At 36.2% G+C, this 20,999-nt stretch overlaps 1 non-coding gene across 1 annotated transcript; it reads left to right on the top strand.

Moving 5' to 3' along the window:
• The first annotated feature begins 460 nt into the window (after window positions 1–460).
• Window positions 461–567, top strand: LOC111916524 (small nucleolar RNA R71). Its single transcript, XR_002858550.1, has one exon. It is a non-coding gene; the product is annotated as a small nucleolar RNA R71 (small nucleolar RNA).
• The last annotated feature ends 20,432 nt before the right edge of the window (window positions 568–20,999 follow it).

Here is a 20,999-nt window from a genome sequence, read left to right on the forward strand (position 1 = left end):
AATGAAGTACTGACTCGAAGTCCATCTTCTTTTCGGGTGGTGGTTGCTGTTTTTTGTAGAAACCCCGACCAGTTTGTCTATGTTTCTCATATTCCTGCTTCTTATACTCTTCATATGGCAAACACCCCTTTTTGGGCTTCCTCTAATCTTTATCTTTCTTGTCTCCACTCGAGTAGAACAATTGTGCCTTTTGTTCCGATTTTCATCCAAATCACAATCATTGGTTAAATGTGGCCCACTACAATTATCACACCCATCTCTTATGGCATGGATAGATTGATCCAATATTATCATTCGCCTAGCCATATTTTCTATGTTTTCCAAAACCATGTCCATCTTCTTGTTCTCTCCATCTCCTTTACCGCTAGTAACATTCTCTATTGGGCCTTGGGAGTCAAAAAGTTGTCTTGTTGTGACATTCACTCCATCATATAAAATGGACACTTCTTGGTGGACATTAAGATCGTGTTGAGGATAACTTCTAAGCAAGCCCTTGTACCTCTCATATGCTTCATATAAGGATTCTATAACCTCTTGTTGAAAATTAGCAATCTTCTTCTTGAGTTTAGAGTGTTGGGTTATGAGCATACTAACACTCCTATGGTGTACATGCAACCCTAGAAACCTTGGATCTATGTTTTCTCTAAAATACGTGCAAATATGATTTCAAAGGTTCACAACCTAACTAGCATGTTATGGGGTACTTGTAATAAAAAACTTTAAGTAGAATAACATACCTTTCTTTTGTGGTTGATTGCTTGGAGTTTTAAGCCTAGCACCAATAGTGTGGATGCCTCAAGTGGTGTCACAAATCACCAAAACAAGTTGGAAGCTCTTTAGAGAATAAGAACACTTATAGAAATCGGCTCACTCTTATGCTCACACACACTAGTGCCAATTCTAGAACCAAGGACTCCTTTATATAGTATGGTGGATTAGGGTTAAACCCTAATACCCATGACTCTTTATTTACCTAGGATCCATGGGTTAAAAGTTCCATGGACTATCCATGGGCTCCGTATACTCTTAGCCCATCCTAAATAAATCTTTGCCTAATCCATATATATAAATAAGAGTCCATATTTAATTAGCTCCATTTTGATCACTAAATTAATTCTTGATCAATAATAATTAAATAATTATGATATCATATTAATATATTATAACTAATAATATATTAATATATCATAAACATCTTATTCTCAAAAGTATATCCATACAAGTTGTTAGGTGAAGTGCAACCGAAATGGACCATGTCGGGTCGGGTCAAGTTGATACCAAATATAGTTACGGACTTAGACACCTTATCCAACAGTCTCCCACTTGGATGAGTCTGATATTTATACTTGCAAGTAGCACTTCATGAACCAACCAACAATTGTAGCTCTTTAAAACTCTGTTGAACAATAAAGCGCCATTTTAGATAAGTGATCGTATACTCCTCTGTTCTCAAGATATCAGCCGGACAAACACATGGAACATGATCTAACTTATTGTCCAACATTTGTTTCTCGATCTCTGATTTGTTTGACATAGAAAAAAATTGAACACATCAATTAGGTTCTGACCAGGCCCGTCATATAAGTCAAAACCAAATCATCGAGGGGCCCAGATATCGCTTCTATTGCTAGAAGGAATAGATAAACTTCGACTCATATGCTTGTACTAACTGTTCGTTGAATTATGCACAAAAGCACGTTTTTTGTCATCAAGTTATTGATGCGTTTTTGTACAATCAATGGATAACCAACTCACAGTCAACAACTCATATCTCTAGGTTTGAAGATATATATGATATTACCGTCTCGCGATCACTCGAGATAAATTCCATGAAGTGATACAAGCGAGCGTGGGTTTAATCCAACTCAGACCTTATGAGCACTCATGAATGTTGCAGCAACCATTGCTATGTCTAATGCACCTTAGACAAATCTTACAAGCCAAATTCATGATAGTCTTGATTCATATCTACTTCCGACATATGACCGACTGTGGAGAGTTTGAATAAAATAATTATTCTGGAAGTCAAAACATGCAAAATTGAAACAATAGTAAACGATCAACATAGGATAGTAACACTTTACTCCTAAATAAATAACAACTTTTATTTAATCATCAAATGTCAATTATATTTTACAAGTTTCAGAAATCTAATTATTAAAACTAATATCGTCCCTCAGCCTGATGCTTCTTGCATGCTGCAAATGCCTAACCCTAGTCAGTCCCTTCGTGAAGGGATCTGCAGGGTTCTCTTCTGACGATACCCTCTTTACCACGAGGAGTCCTTCTTCTATCTTGTGTCTTATGAAGTGGTATTTTCTGTCAATGTGTCTGAATCTACCATGATCTCTTGGCTCCTTGGCTAAGGCAACCACACTATTGCTGCCACAGAAAACTTCCATAGGCTCTTGTATAGCTGGCATAACTCCAAGGTCTCCAATGAAGTTCTTCAGCCATATTACCTCCTTCACCGCTTCACTCGCTGCTATGTACTCTGATTCACAAGTAAAATCAGCTACTGTCTCCTACTTGGAACTTTTCCAAGTAATTGCTCCTCCATTTAGGGTAAAGACCCAACCTAACTGAGAGTGGAAATTATCCCTGTCAGTCTGAAAACTAGCATCACTATACCCAATCACTCTCAAGTCATCACTCCCACTAAGGGTAAGGACCCAATCCTTAGTCCTCCGTAGGTACTTGAGAATATTCTTTACGCAGTCCAGTGCGCCATGCCAGGATTCCCTTGAAATCTGCTAACCATGCTCAAAGCAAAAGCCACATCAGGGCGAGTACAAGTCACAACATACATGATCGAGCCAACAACGGAAGCATATGAAAATCGACTCATCTCAGTTATCTCAGCCTTTGTACTCGGACTCTGAGTCTTACTTAGCTTGGCATTATGTTGGATTGGTAGATCCCCTTTTTTGGAATTCTGCATGTTGAATCTTCTCAACACCTTATCCAAGTAGGTACTCTGACTAAGTCCTTATTCTCTTACTCCTGTTTCTCATTATCCTTATCCCTAGGATATAGGCAACTTCTCCAAGGTCCTTCAAAGCGAAACACTTCCCAAGTCAGGACTTAACCTCCTACAAAGTTGGGATGCCATTTCCTATGGGTAGTATGTCATCCACATACAACACCAGAAAGCTAACTATACTCCCACTAGCCCTAACATACACACAAGACTCATCTTCGCTCCTCGAAAAGCCAAACTCTTTGACTTTCTCATCGAAGCAAAGATTCCATCTACAAGATGCTTGTTTCAATCCATAAATGGATTTCTCAAGCTTACACACCCTATTAGGGTACTTTGCATCGACAAAACCCTCTGGCTAAGCCGTGTAAACATCCTCTACCAATTTCCCATTAAGGAAAGTGGTTTTTGTTGGATTAGTGTCTAAGTCCATAATTATTTTGGTATGTACTTGACCTGATTATGAGCATGGTTCTTTTGGGTTGCCTTCACCATAGCAATATGTAGGATGAATTAAGGAGAGAAAGGTTTAATTATGATTTATTAATATATTATGAGAATAATATATTAAAGGAGAAATCATATTGTTTAATTAATATTAGTCAAGAACTAATTGTGTGGCTAAAGGAGATTAATTAAACTTAGGGGACTGGAATTGTAATTATAAGATAATTGCAATTGGGCTATGGATCACCTTGGAATAATAGGTTGGACGAATTCTATTGGGAAGCCCATTAGAAATCGTCCAAGGTATGTTCCAGAAGGGGTCCATGGGCTGCTTAGGGCTTAAGTAGTCAAATTAGGATTTCCTTGTTAGATAACCCTAACTGCCTACCTATTTAAAGAACCCTTGAGATCCAAAAACGTGGCTAAGTGTTCCTTTATGGTTTCCAGTCGTTTTTGGTGCCTCCTCTCTCCTCCCTTTTCATCCAAGTTGCTTAGTGGTGTTTGTGACTCTGTTAGAGGTGCAACACTTGAGGCACTAAGCTTTCTGAAGCTAAGGATTAGATTGTTATTGCTATATAACAATCAAAGGTTAGATCTAAACCCTAATTTCTGTTAATATGATTAATTGTATGCTAGGTCTAGGGTTTATAGCTTTGGATATTCAATTGCATGTTCATTAGACAAACTAGATCCAAAAGCTATTAGCGTTTGCATGTACACCATAGGAATGATGTATTGCTCGAAACCCATCAGTGGTATCAGAGCCTAGGGCTGTTTGTTTGATGTATTTGATGCTATATTTGATTATTCACGCCTAAAATCGAAAATTTTGAGTTTATGGGGGTGGACTTGCCGAGTCCACTGTGAACTCGACGAGTCTGAGACACAGAATGCTGTTTTTTGGGGATTTTGACCTGTTTTGGCTGTGGATAATACCTAAAACATTTTTTGTCAATAAAATCTGAATTTTATCTATATTGGGTGATTATCCTTGCCAAAATAGAAGATAATTGTCAAAATTTAGATAATCTTTTGTTTTATTAGATAAAGATTGATTATCTGTAATTTAGATTTGAATTATCTTGTGAAAAAGTTTCAATTTTCTCGTTTAGGTTTTATAGTTTAAATTTGAACTAAAAAATTTTGTTTTTGAAATTTAGATAGGTAAACCCTAATGTTTTGAAAAGTTTCAAAACTTGCCCTCGAGTTTTGGAATTAAAATTTTTTGATTAAAAGTTTTATTTTGAAATATTTAAATTCTAAACCCAAATGTTTGAAATGTTTCAAAACTGGCCCTCAAGTTTTGGAATTTAAAATTTTGATTAATAGTTTAATTGTGTAATATTTAAATTCTAAACCCCTAGTATTTTGAAAAGTTCAAATTACACCCACATGGTTTTGGTAAGTTAATTAAAAGAGAAAGTTAATAAAACCACCTAGTATTTTAAAAGTGTAAAATACACCCTATACTATATATATGTAACATTAAAAGTCTGATATTATATATATATATATATATATATATATATATATATATATATATATATATATATATGAGTAAAGAGTCAGTCTTACCGTTAGTAGGCATCATTCACGAAGTTGGTCTATAAAGGGTGTTTAAGGAAATTGCCTATAAAATGGCGATTGAATGGGTATCCACTCTTAGTCACCACACTCTTCACTAATGGAGGGTCGTTAGCCGAACGGGTGGGATAGGACATAAACCTTCCGTTATAAGTATAATGAAGTACACAGTAATTAAATATTTTTTAAAATTCCCAAATCATAGTTACTTTAGGCAAAATATGAAATTGTAAGCTAATCCATGGATTGACACTTTGTACCCTTGCTGAGACGTTAGTTGAGCGTGTGTGGTTAACCAGCACACTAATTTGGGTTTGACATTAGTAGCGAAGGGTGACACGATGTTTATCATTGATCAATGGAGCATTTGTGGCTAACCGACACATTGATTAGGTGATAGTAGCATTGAGTGCACCATGTACATTCGCATGGTTATTCACACATTGTTTGTGATCCTCGGCATCCCAGTCGCAAATAGTAGGGCATAATAAAGATTAAACATGCCATTGAAAATGTCAATGAATCTCAAAAGATCTAGGAGTTTAAATTCATTTAAAACTTAAATTTCTTTTTCGTTTTTCATGGTGGAAATTGGTAAATCGTCATTTACCTACATTTAAATATTCTGCAACTAGATTACGGCATCCCTCTTCTAGGTTGTAGAGTATTGTGTTGGATCCTAGTCTTGATGTTTCATTTGGGTGTTACATCAAGGATTCTAATCAACTTGACTTAAATTTCTCCTGTTTTGTAGATGTCTGAATCTTACAATGGTGTTCCTAAAACCCATGGAACAAGCTTTCAAAATGGAGATGATATTCCACGATATGATCGAGGAGCCAGAGATCATGCTTCACTTCCTCCACCTCCTCCAATTATTCTCCCTGACCCACAAGTTCGAAGGCTTGAAAAGTTCAAGCTCACTCAAGCCCTTTTGGCATGTAAACACGAAGATGGGAAACCTGTGTGTGCACACGTCTTAGATATGAAGTCACACATTGACAGGTTAAGGATGTTGGGTGTCGAGATTTCTGATGAGTTGGTTGTTCACTGGGTTCTTCAGTCGCTTCCCGAATCATATAGTGAGTTCGTTAGAGAGTACTATATGATGGATCATGACGTGACCCTCATTGATCTCACGCATTTGCTTATAGCTGCTGAATCAGCTTGATTTGGCGTGCTGGTCAAGCAAATTTGTCTGGTGAATCAAACTCCCAAACTTCAATGGACACTGGCAACATTGGAAGTCCAGAAAGGACTAAGTATGAGATTGTCCCATGTGTTGTACCAAAGGATTCCATTTGCTTTTATTGCCAAGAGAAGGGACATTGGAGACGAAGCTGCCCAAACTACCTGAGAGATCTAAGAGATGGGAGAGTCAAGACTTATGGCTCTACTTCAGGTAAAATCCAATAACTAACTCTACAAGTTCCTATTCTTTGATTTTCAATACATGATGTGATAAGATTTTATTTTGATGTTTTGTAGGATCGAAGAAAAAAGAGGAAGTTTAAGGGAAGAAGTAAGCTGAATCTGATCGTGAAGAAAATGGATTTCGATCGCATTGCTTGAAGATCGGATTTTTGAGCTACTACTTTAGAGTTAAAATAGATTGCTTAGAAATTGAAATAGCATAGTTTTCATTTGAATTGCATTGTAAGGACAAGTTTTTCCGCAATAAAATGAATTTTTATTTCATCTTATTTATTTATCCTTGCAATGGCATATGTGAAAACGAAAGTTTATGTATTTCTAATTTTAGCAATGTTTAATTGGATGTGATTCTTGATTTTGTTATTTGTGAAATGTCAAGAATTTACCAAATAAGGAGAGTTTCTCGTCGCCCAAGTCTCAATTGGACCGAAACTTGGAATCATACAACTTGGTTGTGTGATGAATGAGAAACTTCATATTTGGAAATTAGACTAATTCTTTGACAAAGTGTCAAGTGAAGGACTAGGAGATCAAGTACACTAGGTTGTGCGTTGATCAAGTCCACCACAAGAGTGATAAAGATATTCGTCATGATTTACTAAAGCTTAGTAAATATGATTATACATATAAGATTAAGTGTAATTCTGAGTTGATTGAAAATGTTTCAGTTAATGGTAGAACGAATAAGAAGAATCAAGAAGGTAGAAAGATAAAAGTTTCTCCATTCTAAGAAGAAGGGATAGTACCTTTTATTGTGTTTTATGATAAGTCTTAATGATTAAGAACCATATCTCAATTGATCCCCTAAGTGAGTCTTAGTACATTTGTATGTCTAAGAAGAGGAATCGGGAATTGTGGAAATGGTTAAATCAAGAAGTCAGTCATACTTCGTTCCAATATCGAATATTAGAGTCATACTCCAAGATTGCGAATTGAGTGACACGTCTTTTGTAGGTTTATAACACTCAACAAATGTGGAATTGGAAAAAGTCTTCTTATTCCTGCACATTTGAGATTGATAAGTTGTGATGTCTTGGATAAGATAAATACCAACTAGAACCAATTATGTGAAGTGATAGTCTTGATAAAAACTACTCTAACTCTTGAATATTTGTTTTGTTGAGGAATGTTTCTTGACAAGAGAATCTTATATGTCAAGGGGTCAGTGGGAGTCTTAATGGTCTTGAAAGGTTTCAATAACAAATCAAGAGTTGAACCTAGTTGATCATCACTAACACACGACTTGAGGTTTAAATCCTATCGTGGATGACATACTCTTTTTCTTTGTCATTCCAATTGAGTTAATTATGCATGTGAGTTCTATGAGTTCTCATTTGAATGCATAAAGACAAAGCACCTTGATTAATGGAAAGTACATTGATATGAAAGGGTGAGTTGCTTGGAAGACATGGTAGGCATTCATGTTACCATGAGGAAAGAAATCGAAATTGAGCATGTTCGGTCTATATAAGTTTGGATTTGTCGCAAACTTTGGTTTTGGCAAATTCACATGGATAGGAACACATACACTTTAAAGTCTAAGTGTCATGAGGTTTCCCTCCTTCATGAAAATGATTGTAAGGAAATGCTTTCACTAAGAGAGATTTTAAGAAGATTGCAATTGTGAAAGTTGTATTCTCAAATTCGATTATGATTACGACATCCCTCTTCATAGTTCGAATTGTGAGATTTGGCAATTAGTTTGAACATTTGGGACTTAGTAACATAAGTTATGAATTTCTTTAGACACACATGTGAGCTTTCTAAGGTAAAGGTGTATGAGGTTAAGAAGCTTAGATAAAGGCTTATCAAAGCATCAAGTATTTAGAAATATGAACTTAAGGAATTCAATAAGCATTGTTTTCTGAAAATTCAGATGTTTTTTAGTTATATGTCAAAACTAGTGAGAGCATAAGTGTTATGCTTGTATGGTAATAATCATCGTGTTAGTGGGAGCATGATTATTATTTCAAGTATTGCAAGTTAGCAATATTAATTATAGAAAACAAAGATTCACTTTGCCAAGTTACAGGGGTTGAAAAGTTGTTTCGCTATAATTAAGGGAGAGAATATTATACTTCATTTCAAATCTAAAGGATTAGATTGTGGATTTTTAATCAAATTTAGTCAAATATATATGAATGTTGTGTTGGAATGGTTCAACATGAGGAAATTCTATATATGGAAAGGATAATTGCATTCTCAAAATTTTGTTATGATTATGGCATCCCTTTTCATAATCAAAATTATGAGAACATGGCAATTAGAAATATTATAGCAGAAGACTGGTAAAGTATCACGTCTTCATGTGAGACATTATGAATCGTGTTCCATACGCTTCGGGTATAGGATCGATTGCATATGCTATAATGTTTGATCATTCTAAAATTTTCCAAATGCTTAGCGCATTAAGAGGGAAAAAGGACTAGAACGGTTTTGGCTAAAATAATTAAACAACTATCAAAGGACGATATAAGGTTCGCCAAGGATTTGTTGCTTGTGAGTAGTTGGAAGTATAGTATTGGATGGACCATGTTGACATTATTTTGAATAAATAAGATTCTATTTAGAATGAGTTGTCATATGGCAAATATGGAAATGTTTCCATATTGGGAGTTGGATATTGAGTGTCTATGGCTATATCAGAAACTTTTATGCAAGAAAGATGCTCAAAGGAATGTACTTTGAATGTGAGACTCCGTGTCTATGGAATTGTCTTGTAACAATTTCTGATAGAGTACCTTTGAATTTTATTAGCCAAGTCTTGGTGACTTCTGTGCTATGACATTACGAAAGGGTCGTTGCATAAAATGTTAGAATCTGACATATTCCAAAAGTGGCAAGAATTTGGTATTCTTACACTAGTGATGAGGATTGGGAATTGTGAAATGAGTTTCATTGGAAAGGTTTTCAATTGATCTATTTCACAAAGTAATTGCATGCTTGGAGCATGGGACAACTGTTGCTGTAATTCATGTAATAAGTTGATTATCCAAAACATTAAACAATGAATAATGAGTAGTCAATATGGTGTTTAAATAAAAGTGTTTTATTTACACTCAAAAGTTTTGGGGCCATATAGGATTAAGTATTATCGTTGTGTTTCATTTTGCATGTTTTGACTTCCAGAATAACTGGGTTATTCGAACCTCCACAGTCGGTCATACGTTGGAAGTAGGTATGAAGGAAGATTGTCATGAATCTGTTTGTAGATTGTCTAAAGTGTTTAGACATAGCTTAAGTTTGCTGCAGAGTTCATGAGTGCTTTCATAAGATTAAAGTATTGGATTAAACCCACACTCACTTGAATCACTTCATGGATTTATCACGGGTGATTAGTGTGACATCCCCAAAATCTCGGCCATAAAAGACCGATTTTTCATTTATGCTTTTAAAATAATTTCAGAGTAAATCCTTTTGATTTGAAAGAGTTGCGGAATTTGTTCCCAAAAACAAAATATGATAAAATAATATTTACCAAAGCATTTCATAAAGAAATGTATTTTCATTATATAATCAAAATTGAGGATGTCATGTTCCGATACAGACCATAAAGCATAAACGATAACATTATAAGTCATTCAACAAATATATACATATACAAACTTGTAAACAAAACAACTTGATGGTTCATCCATCTTATGCCCTTGCGCCACTTCCTGTAATACAAAGAAACTGAGTGGGTCAGGCTTGGGAGCCTGGTGAGCATATAGGGTTTTCAACCCACAATAAATAATTATATTTAATTCCATCAACCAACAATAACCCAATTACCCATTCCCGTTATTCTCACTTTATGTCCCTAAAACAACTAACACAAGGGACCTAGTCTAAGAATCTTTCATCGGGGCGACAACACATGCTTCGGGGGTTTCCCGACAATATATTTCAAATAAGGCAACCATGAGGGGGATGGAGTATAGCGAATGAAAACCCGAGTTCATTAACACCTATAGGTGGCGAACCTGCTAACGTTCCACAGGACTGTCTAGAAAACTCTGTGGTCATCATCTAAACTCCGCTAGATGACTAAATCAAAACAACATTGAGGCCTCTCATCTGTTTATCACACAACTATCTACCCATGTTCTACCTGACATATTAGTAGATAAAAATATATATTTTTATACATAGTTTAAAACCTGTATGACATTCTCATTCAATACATATTCCAAACAACAGAAGAGACACATACACATAACACGTATTTCATAGAAAATAAATCAGATCTATGAGATAGAAGAAAGTGAGTATATATTCACACATATAACAACAAAATATACACATAACACGTATTTTATATAAAATACTTCATAATTATGCGTTAGAAGAAAGTAACCACACACTCACTTGATCAGAAGATGATCGGACAGCACTACGGCTTACAGAAGTAGTATTCTTCGGCAGATCTGGAGGATCTCCACAAAAATCGAACTCCTCGCGGGCAGAGCTTCGGCTCGGGAATCGCACTTCTCGGGATCTCGGGAGCGTAAAACTTCCTTCTTAACTTGGATATGAGATCCGGGGTGTCGGGATGGCTTCGGGGGTTTACACGCAGAGCTTCGGCACGAAAAAGAGAAGGAATGAGCAAGAATGCCCAGAACCCTCGCATCCTATTTATAGGAGGCTGAGGCCTCGCAGTACACTGGGCGTACAGCCTTACGCGGGGCGTACGCCTCCGAAATCGTCACTGCATGCGTCATCCGAAGAAATCGAGTGTGATGCGTGTCATGCTTTGCTGTATGCTGGGCGTACTTCGGATAAGTCCGGTGACTCCTCTTCGGATAATATCAGATATAATAAATAAATTTAAATATTAATTATTTAATAAACTTTGAAAATTCATATCTTCGTCATACGAACTCCGTTTTCGACGTTCTTTATATCCACGCGTAGGTGAGACTACGCTCTACAACTTTCGTTTAGACTCCGTCGGCTAATTTTGACTTTATTTTTAATTATTTATTTTTAGTAGGCCGGGACAGGAAAACTCCGTTATAAAATCATAACTTCTTCATCCGACGTCTGTTCTCGCCTAACTTTTCATCGTTTCGCTACTAACAACGAGATCTTCGATTCGAGTTTAGATTGTTCCGGCTATAAACCGCTCGATCTCAAATCGAGGATTTCGGGCTGCATACCGCTAGGTCGAAACTTCAAAAATTCATAACTTCCTCATACGAAGTCAGATTTGGGCGTTCTATATATATTCGGAAACCTCGTTTCGGCCACTACAACTTTATGCAAAGATATCGGGCTTATCTCATACTTTAATTTTGATGCTTAATTTATTCTTAATTCATTAAATTATAATAATTAAGTAAATAAAAACATAATTCACATCATTCACATATTTCATCATTAAAACTTCAAAAAGAGTTACAAGGGTTAACCTAGACTATTACATCAACGAAAATGCCTAGCCTGGAAACGCGGGCGTTACAATTAGTGAGATGATAACATTGTATATTCTTGAAACCGAGACGTGTGAGTTGTTATTTGCTGGTCGGTTGCACATTGATGATAAGTAAACGCACCAGTAACTTGGTGTTATAAAACTTATTGTTGTGTGTGATTCGATCAGTGGGTGCAAGCGAGCATTTGAGTTAAAGTTTATCCATTCCTTTTACCCAAGGTGGGATAAAAGCGATATTTGTGGGCCCCTCGATGATTTAGTGATGGCATCCTAAGCGCTTGGCCAAGCCGAGACTAAGTTTATGTGTTCAATTGTAGTCTGTTGTCAGTCGTCATAAATCAAATGTCGGGAAACAATACATAGACAGAGAGAATGATTTAAATCCATGTCTCGTGTCTATACGATATCTTGAGAATGGAGGAATATATAGTCCCTTATCTAAAGGACATGCTATCTGATAAGATCAGAGTCGACAGCGGCTTTTGATAGTTATGATTGTTGATCGGGTTCTGAAGTTACACAAAATAGTTATTAGACTTATCCAAGTGGGAGACTGTTGTATTAGTGTCTAAGGCCATAACTATTTTGGTATGTACTTGACCCGATTATGAGCATGATCCTTTTGGGTTGCCTTCACCATAGCAATATGTAGGATGAATTAAGGAGAGAAAGGTTTAATTATGATTTATTAATATATTATGAGAATAATATATTAAAGGAGAAATCATATTGTTTAATTAATATTTGTCAAGAATTAATTAAGAATTAATTTTGTGGCTAAAGGAGATTAATTAAACTTAGGGGTCTGGAATTGTAATTATAAGATAATTGCAATTGGGCTATGGATCACCTTGGAATAATAGGTTGGACGAATTCTATTGGGAAGTCCATTAGAAATCGTCCAAGGTATGTTCCAGAAGGGGTCCATGGGCTGCTTAGGGCTTAAGCAGTCAAATTAGGATTTCCTTGTTAGATAACCCTAACTGCCTACCTATTTAAAGAACCCTTGAGATCCAAAAACGTGGCTAAGTGTTCCTTTATGGTTTCCAATCATTTTTGGTGCCTCCTCTCTCCTCCCTTTTCATCCAAGTTGCTTAGTGGTGTTTGTGACTCTGTTAGAGGTGCAACACTTGAGGCACTAAGCTTTCTGAAGCTAAGGATTAGATTGTTATTGCTATATAACAATCAAAGGTTAGATCTAAACCCTAATTTCTGTTAATATGATTAATTGTATGCTAGGTCTACGGTTTATAGCTTTGGATATTCAATTGCATGTTCATTAGAAAAACTAGATCCAAAAGCTATTAGGGTTTGCATGTACACCATAGGAATGATGTATTGCTCAAAACCCATCAGTTTTGACATCTATTTGCCATATTTCATAATCATGAAATGAAGCTATGGCCAGCAAAACACTAATAAACTTAATCTTTGCTGCTGGTGAAAAGGTCTCATCATAGTCAACTCCCGGAGTTTGAGTAAATCCCTTTGCCACCAGTCTTGCTTTGTTGGTGTGTACCTTCCCATCCATGTCGGTCTTCTTTTTGAAGATCCATTTGCACCCAACTGTCTTACGAACTGGTACATTTTCAACCAAGTTCCACACTTGATTGTCATACAAGGACTGAATCTCGCTGTCCATAGCCTCCTACCATTTAGCAGACTCAGGGCCTTCCATGGCTTCCCTGTAATTATTAGGTTCATCCAAATCTATTAGTGTACTATCACTAATAAATGTATCACCTTCAGTGGTGATGTGATAACCATAATAAAAATCAGGTGTGTTCCTAACCCTAGTAGAACGCCTCAGAGGTACAGACTCATTTATCGGCTCAACAGGAGTTTCTTCCTCAGGTTGGTTGATAGTGTTTGAGGTTCCTTCACCACTTGACTCTTGAAGCTCTTCAAGGTCAATTTGCCTCCCACTGTTTCCTTGGCTTATGAATTCTCTCTCAAGAAAGATTCCCCTTCTTGCTACAAAGACCACATTTTCACTAGGCCTGTAGAAGAGGTAACCAAAGGATCTTTGTGGATAGCCGATGAAAATACACCTCTCACTTCGAGGTTCAAGCTTGTCATGAGACTCGCGTCTCACAAAAGCTTCACAACCCCAAATCTTGATGTGGTCTAGATTCGGAACTTTCCCAGTCCACATCTCGTGAGGTGTTTTGGCAAACTTCTTAGTAGGGACTAGATTGAGGATATGGGAGGCAGTCTCTAAGGCATACCCCCAGAATGATATTGGTAATGAAGCTCGACTCATCATGGAACGAACCATGTCCAATAAGGTCCCATTGCACCTCTCGGCAACACCATTCAGTTGTGGTGTCCTAGGAGGTGTCAATTGTGAGACTATCCCACATTCCTTAAGATAGTAAAGGAACTCAATGCTAAGATACTCTCCTCCCGATCGGATCGGAGCATCTTGATATTCCTGCCCAACTGATTCTCGACTTCTGCTTAAACTCTTTGAATTTTTCAAAGGTTTCTGACTTATGCTTGATTAAGTAGATATATCCATATCTACTATAATCATCATTAAAAGTCACATAGTACCGATTAGCGTCCCTTGTGGCTGATTTGAAGGGTCCACACACATCTGTGTGAATGAGATCCAAAAAAACCTAACCCCTCTCACAAGTACCAGTGAAGCGTGACTTTGTCATTTTTCCATGTAAACAAGACTCGCAACTATCATCCGACTTTAGGTCAAATGAATCCAAAACTCCAGCCTTCTGGAGTTGGCCTATGTGCTTCTTGTTAACATGTCCAAGACGACAATGCCACAAGGATACTTTATCTAAGCTCATCGTAGAATAAATATGATATACATTATTTCCTAAGTTGTCTACAATCGACATAGTTTCATATACACCATCACAAGGTAATGCTTTAAAATAAAACACATCATTATAAAAAAGCATTAATAGCACCAATTTTATTATCAAATGAAAATGTGAAACCTTGTTTGTACAAACTATGAAGGGAAATAATATTTCTCGTCATTTATGACGAGTAACAACATTTATTCAAATCTAAAGTTAACCCATTATTAAGCAATAAAGAATAAACTCCAATCTTGGTCACAAGTGATGCTTTCCTATTGCCCATGATTAGGTTTATCTTCCCGTGCTCCACTTCTTCACTACTTCTTAGGCCTTGCAAATCAGTACAAATGTGAATACCACAACCTGTATCAAGCACCCAAGAGTTAGTATGAAATAAGTTACCAGACAATATAGTATAAATACCTACATGGGTGGATTTAACTTTCCATTTGTTCACATCCTGCAAGTATTTAAGGCAGCTTCGCTTCCAGTTCCCCTTTTCGTGGCAGTAGAAGCATTGTGCTTCCTTAGGGTTTAAAGAAGGAGGAATGAGACCTTTCTTGGTCCCACTTGAAGAGGAGCCATCAAGGGACTTTCCCTTGGTACCCTTCGAAGGGGTCTTCCTCTTCTTCCCCTTTCCCTGCCCAATTGCCAGAACATGGGCTGCTGTAGGAGTAAGAGAGAAGTAACAGCCGACTTACCTTTAAGGCCACTTTCAGCGGTCCTTAAAAGTCCTTGAAGTTTGCTAAGTGTAACTTCCTCCTTGTTCATATGATAAGTCATACGAAACTGATCATAACTTGGAGGTAAGGAATGAAGTATGATATCAATCTCCATGTCCTGAGGGAAGTCCACATTAAGCTTAGCAATCGGTCCATGAACCTTTGCATCTTCTGCAAGTGACCGGTGATGGGTTCACCATCCTTCATCCTGGTTATTATCATAGAGGAGATGATTTCATACCTCTCTTGATGCGCACTCTGATGGTACCTATCCATCAGATCCAAATGCATCTCATAGGGGTAGAAATCTTCAAAGAATTTCTAGAGTTCGGGAGTCATGGTAGCCAACATGATGCAGAACACTTTGGTAGCTTCTCTTTCATGTGTAGTGTACTCTGCAACCTCCTCAGGAGTAGCAGTGGACTCATTGATAACCTTAAGCTCCTTATCAAGGACATATTCCTTGTCCTCATAGCGGGTACTCATCCTGATGTTTCTAATCCATTAATTGAAGTTAGACCCATCAAAATTAACTTTCCCACACAAGTTCATGAGGGAAAAGGAGCCTATAGGGTTTGAGCCAGTAGTAGTGTTGGAAGACATCTGAAAGAAAGAAGGATAAGTTTAATTAGATGAAGAATTCCTTAATAAGTCACCCAAATGAAATATTAAGGCTAGGACCCTACAAACTATTTCATAACTTGGAGGAGGGATGTCGTAATCCAAGCTATGAAATATTTGAAGGTAGGTAAATGCCGATTTACCGATTTTCACCATTAAAAACGAAATAAATTATTAAGTTTTAATTGGATTTGAAACTCCTAGATCTTTTGAGATACATTGAACTTTCAATGGCATGTTTGAATCTCAATTGTGCCCTCTCAAGTTTGTGTCTGGGATGCCGAGGATCACAAACAAGGTGTGAATAACCATGCAAATTGACTTGGTACCCTTAATTTTATCACCTAATTGATATGCCAGTTAACCACACGCGCTCCAGCGATCTATGATAAAACTTAAGTCACCCTTTGCCACTCTTACTAGTCCTAGTTAGTGTGCCGGTTAACCACACACGCTCTACTAACTACTTGGTAAGGTATAAAGTGTAATTTCATGGGTTAGCACCTAATTCACATTTTCCTAAAGTAACTAAGATTGGGAATTAATAAAGGTTTAGTTACTTTATAATTTCATTATACTTTTAATGAGGATTTAGGTCCTATTGTACCCGTTCAGCTAACGACCCTCCACCAGTCAAGGAAGCGGTGGGTGAGAGTGGACACCCATTAAACTGCCATTTTATAGGCAGTAACCTTATACCCCCTTATAGACCGTCTTCGTGAATGAGGCCTACTAGCGGTAAGACTAACTTATTCTTATACATATATATAATAATTAAACTTTTAATATTATAGAAGTATAAGTGTTGAATTTTAAACTTTTAAAATTCCAAGGATCTATTTGGAATTAAAGTATTAATGTGTGAGACTTTACAAATTCCAAGACTTGAGGGCAAGTATTGAAACTATTCAAGACTTATCATTTCATAACTTATGAGTTTTAATGGTCCATCAAAATGAAGACTCTTCATTTTATGTAACCTCTTATTCTTTAATGACACTTTTAAAGTAGTGACTTTTGGTTATCCATAACTTGAGGAAAGTTATGGACTCCATCATTAGCCATTAAGATCAAGAATTATACTACAAAAAAATTACATATACTTCCTATGATCTTCTAAAAACTCATAAAAACATGAACATTCATATCAAAATTTCAAGAATCATATTAACACATATAAAACATGGAATTTTGATATTAGCCATTGTAAATGGATTAGCATAAACATTACACCATCTAAAACAAGTTTTAAAACACCAAAATAGTTTAGGGTAATGTTTCTAGTCCATTTCCAGCAGCAAAACTCGAAAAACTGCATTCTGGGGCTCCTACTCGTCGAGATCAAGAACCTACTCGACGAGTAGGATGAATTTACACATGGACTCGGCGAGTTCATGCTGCAGAGTGCAGATTTTTGAGCTTTTTCAACAAGTTTGCATCATGTATCAAGAAAATAAGCCTAGTCTCTGATACCACTGTTGGGTTATGAGCATACTAACACTCATATGATGTACATGCAACCCTAGAAACCTTGGATCTATGTTTTCTCTAAAATACATGCAAATATGATTTCCAAGGTTCACAACCTAACTAGCATGTTATGGGGTACTTGTAATACAAAACTTTAAGTAGAATAACATACCTTTCTTTTGTGGTTGATTTCTTGGAGTTTTGAGCCTAGCACCAATAGTGTGGATGCCTCAAGTGGTGTCACAAATCACCAAAACAAGTTGGAAGTTCTTGAGAGAATAAGAACACTCATAGAAATTGGCTCACTCTTATGCTTACACACACTAGTGCCAATTCTAGAACCAAGGACTCCTTTATATAGTATGGAGGATTAGGGTTAAACCCTAATACCCATGACTCTTCATTTACCTCGAATCCATGGGTTAAAAGCTCCATGGACTATCCATGGAATCCATATACTCTTGGCCCATCCTAAATAAATATTAGCCCAATCCATATATATAAATAAGAGTCCATATTTAATTAGCTCCATTTTGATCACTAAATTAATTCTTGATCAATACTAATTAAATAATTATGATATCATATTAATTTATTATAACTAATAATATATTAATATATCATAAACATCTTATTCTCAAAAGTATATCCATACAAGTTGTTAGGTGAAGTGCAACCGAAATGGACCATGCCGAGTTGGGTCAAGTTGATACCAAATATAGTTACGGACATATACACCTTATCCAACATAGAGATCTTTGAAGGTGGACAAAATTGCTCAATAAAAGCATCATGCATATTTGCCCACATGGTAATGGATCCGGGTGCAAGTGACTTTAGCCAAACCTTGGCTTCATCGGTAAATATGACCGGAAGTACCCTAAGTAACACAAATTCTCTTGGCACATTAAGAACATTGAAGTAGTTGGCAATGTCCTTTACTTCATCAATATGCTTGAAAGCGTCTTCATACTCCTAACCGGTGAAAGGCATATCCTTGAGCATCGATAGAATATGCCCTTTGAACTCAAAACTTCTTTCAGTTGGTATCTTGGGTGGGACAAGACCTGGTTCATTTTCTACACGTATCCTCTTCTTGTAATCTCCCAACGTCATTCTCGTGATGTCTACCATCTCTTCAACCTCACTTTTTATCTTTTCATTTGAACTTTCTTTGGTGGATGATTTTGGCTCGTGTCCCATTCCTTTCTTATATGGAGTCCTCTAGAAAATTTGAAAATTTTCGGATTTTAAAAGTATTGCTAGACTCGCCGCCCTTCTTGCCTTTCTTCTTATGGAAAGCCGATTCTGGATCTTCAAGTCATAAATCACTGTAACAAAATAAAATAAAACAAAAATGTGTAAAAGGAATAAAAATCACCAAAATAAAAACTAACTGATTCGAGACCATGAAATGATTAATATGACCATGACGTGGTTGCACCTTAGATAAAAACTAAAATAAACTAATGCAACCAAAGTAATTTTTTGCGGTTTTTTAGCTACAAAAAGGATCGAATAACTAGAAGGAATTAAACTATAAATCAAATAATTGATTCCCTGATAACGGTGCCAAAAACATTGATGTGCACAATAGTACCCACTCATTTTAAATTTATAGCGTAAATTATTTAGCTAACTATTCCCTTATAGGTAGTGTACCTATTCAGATTGTAGAATAGCTCAGGTAAGTCAGGTATTGATCACAGGGAACAGAACTCAATTAAATAAATTAACTACTTCTAATTAAACTAAGAAACAAACTATGATTGGGGGGTTTTTACTGATTTTACAAGATCAGAATAACTTACTATCAACTAACAATTAAGCAAGCAAAGAAAACAAAGTAACTTCAAGAATTAAAAGAATACTTCTGCTTAGATCCGATTTCACCTTCTCCTATGGTTGATTTCTAATGGATGTATTATAATGATTACCAATTTATTAAGTAGCTATTATGATCAAATATCTAATCCTACTAATTTATGAATTACCAAGCAATAAATATGCATAAGTTAAACACCAAATCGATAATAAACACAAATTGGACTATGAATGTTAATATTTACTTTCCCATGATCAAGTTAAGCAACCAAGAACAAATTAAGACTAATTATGCTTTCATACACAGTTAAAATTACTAGCTTTAATTACATAATCAAGGATGCCATTAATCCAAACTCAAATTATTTAATGGTCATAAACAATTAGGAGACAAATCCATGCAATTAATATGATCAGTTAACACATATAATCCAATTTATAAGCAATATAAATTAGAACTAAACATGCTAGGGTTTTGACATCAAACACAAGTAAAACCAAATACAATCATCCAAATATTGAAATTAACACGTATGGATTAAGCTCATCTTGATAAAACATAAGTAAAAGGTATCTAGCCTCTCATTGTAGCAGAAAACACAATAGATCCATATAAATTAAACTAGACATGAATAATAATTAGCAAACCAAGTAGATCAATGTGGAATTCTTCTAAATCTTCTTCAATCCTTATGTTCCACTTGGTTTTCGACCTTTTATGGGTTTCTAATGGTTTTTGGACGTAATTCTGCTCAAAAAACCGATTTTATTCCCCTGATTTTGTCCTAACGTTAAGGTTTTTATAATTGCCAAATATCGGTTCACCACATCGTGGTCATCATGTTTATCCCGTATTCTCTAAGTCGTGTGATTGATCGTGAATCCTCTTATCACCATGTCATGTTAGAGATCACCACGACGTGGTCATCGGGCTTCTTTTCTTCTTCTTTTTTTTGCTCATGTTTCCTGCTTCCAGCTCCTTATATGCTTCATTTTCATCCCGGTCAAATCTTCACTGCTATAAAACATATTTCAAACATAATAAGCATCTTTTGTTCTAAAATAATCATAATTGTGCCTAAAAGTACTAGAAATATGCATTAAATACATAGTTAAATATGCACATATCAAGTACTTAAGGTGATATCGAACTTATCCGTTTTAGATATTATATTTAATTGATTTTCTTGCTTATTTCCTGAGCAACTCGACGAGTTGGAGGCTCAACTTGTCGAGTAGAGACGAATTGTCCATGTGAGTATTGGTGGCCGAATTGTCGAGTCGGAGAGACCAACTCGACGAGTTGGTGTTGTGCGTGGAAACCCTAAATTCTCGGGGTTGGGTCCTATTTAAAGGGCCTTAAGCCACCTCATCAGCTTCCTTACTTCCAGAGAGAAACCCTAATCGCCTAGAGTGAGCTAAGAGAGGGAAGGGACATAATTTTAGGCATTTTGTGAACTTTTGGAGGAAGAAGTGGAGAGCATCAAAGCTTGGATCAAAAGGAGGCTTTTGGATCCAAAGATCCTTCAGAGTCTTGCTTCAGTTAGAGGTAAAAAGATTCTAACTTGATCATTTCCTTATGAGATCTTGGTTTAGGGAGTTTTTAGGGTTTTCTCCCCATCCATTTGTGTCATCGAGCCATTTTTCCATCTCTTGAGGTTGAAACCTTAGAT

The sequence above is a fragment of the Lactuca sativa genome, chromosome 5, assembly GCF_002870075.4.
Source record: "Lactuca sativa cultivar Salinas chromosome 5, Lsat_Salinas_v11, whole genome shotgun sequence".
Lineage (NCBI taxonomy): Eukaryota > Viridiplantae > Streptophyta > Magnoliopsida > Asterales > Asteraceae > Lactuca > Lactuca sativa.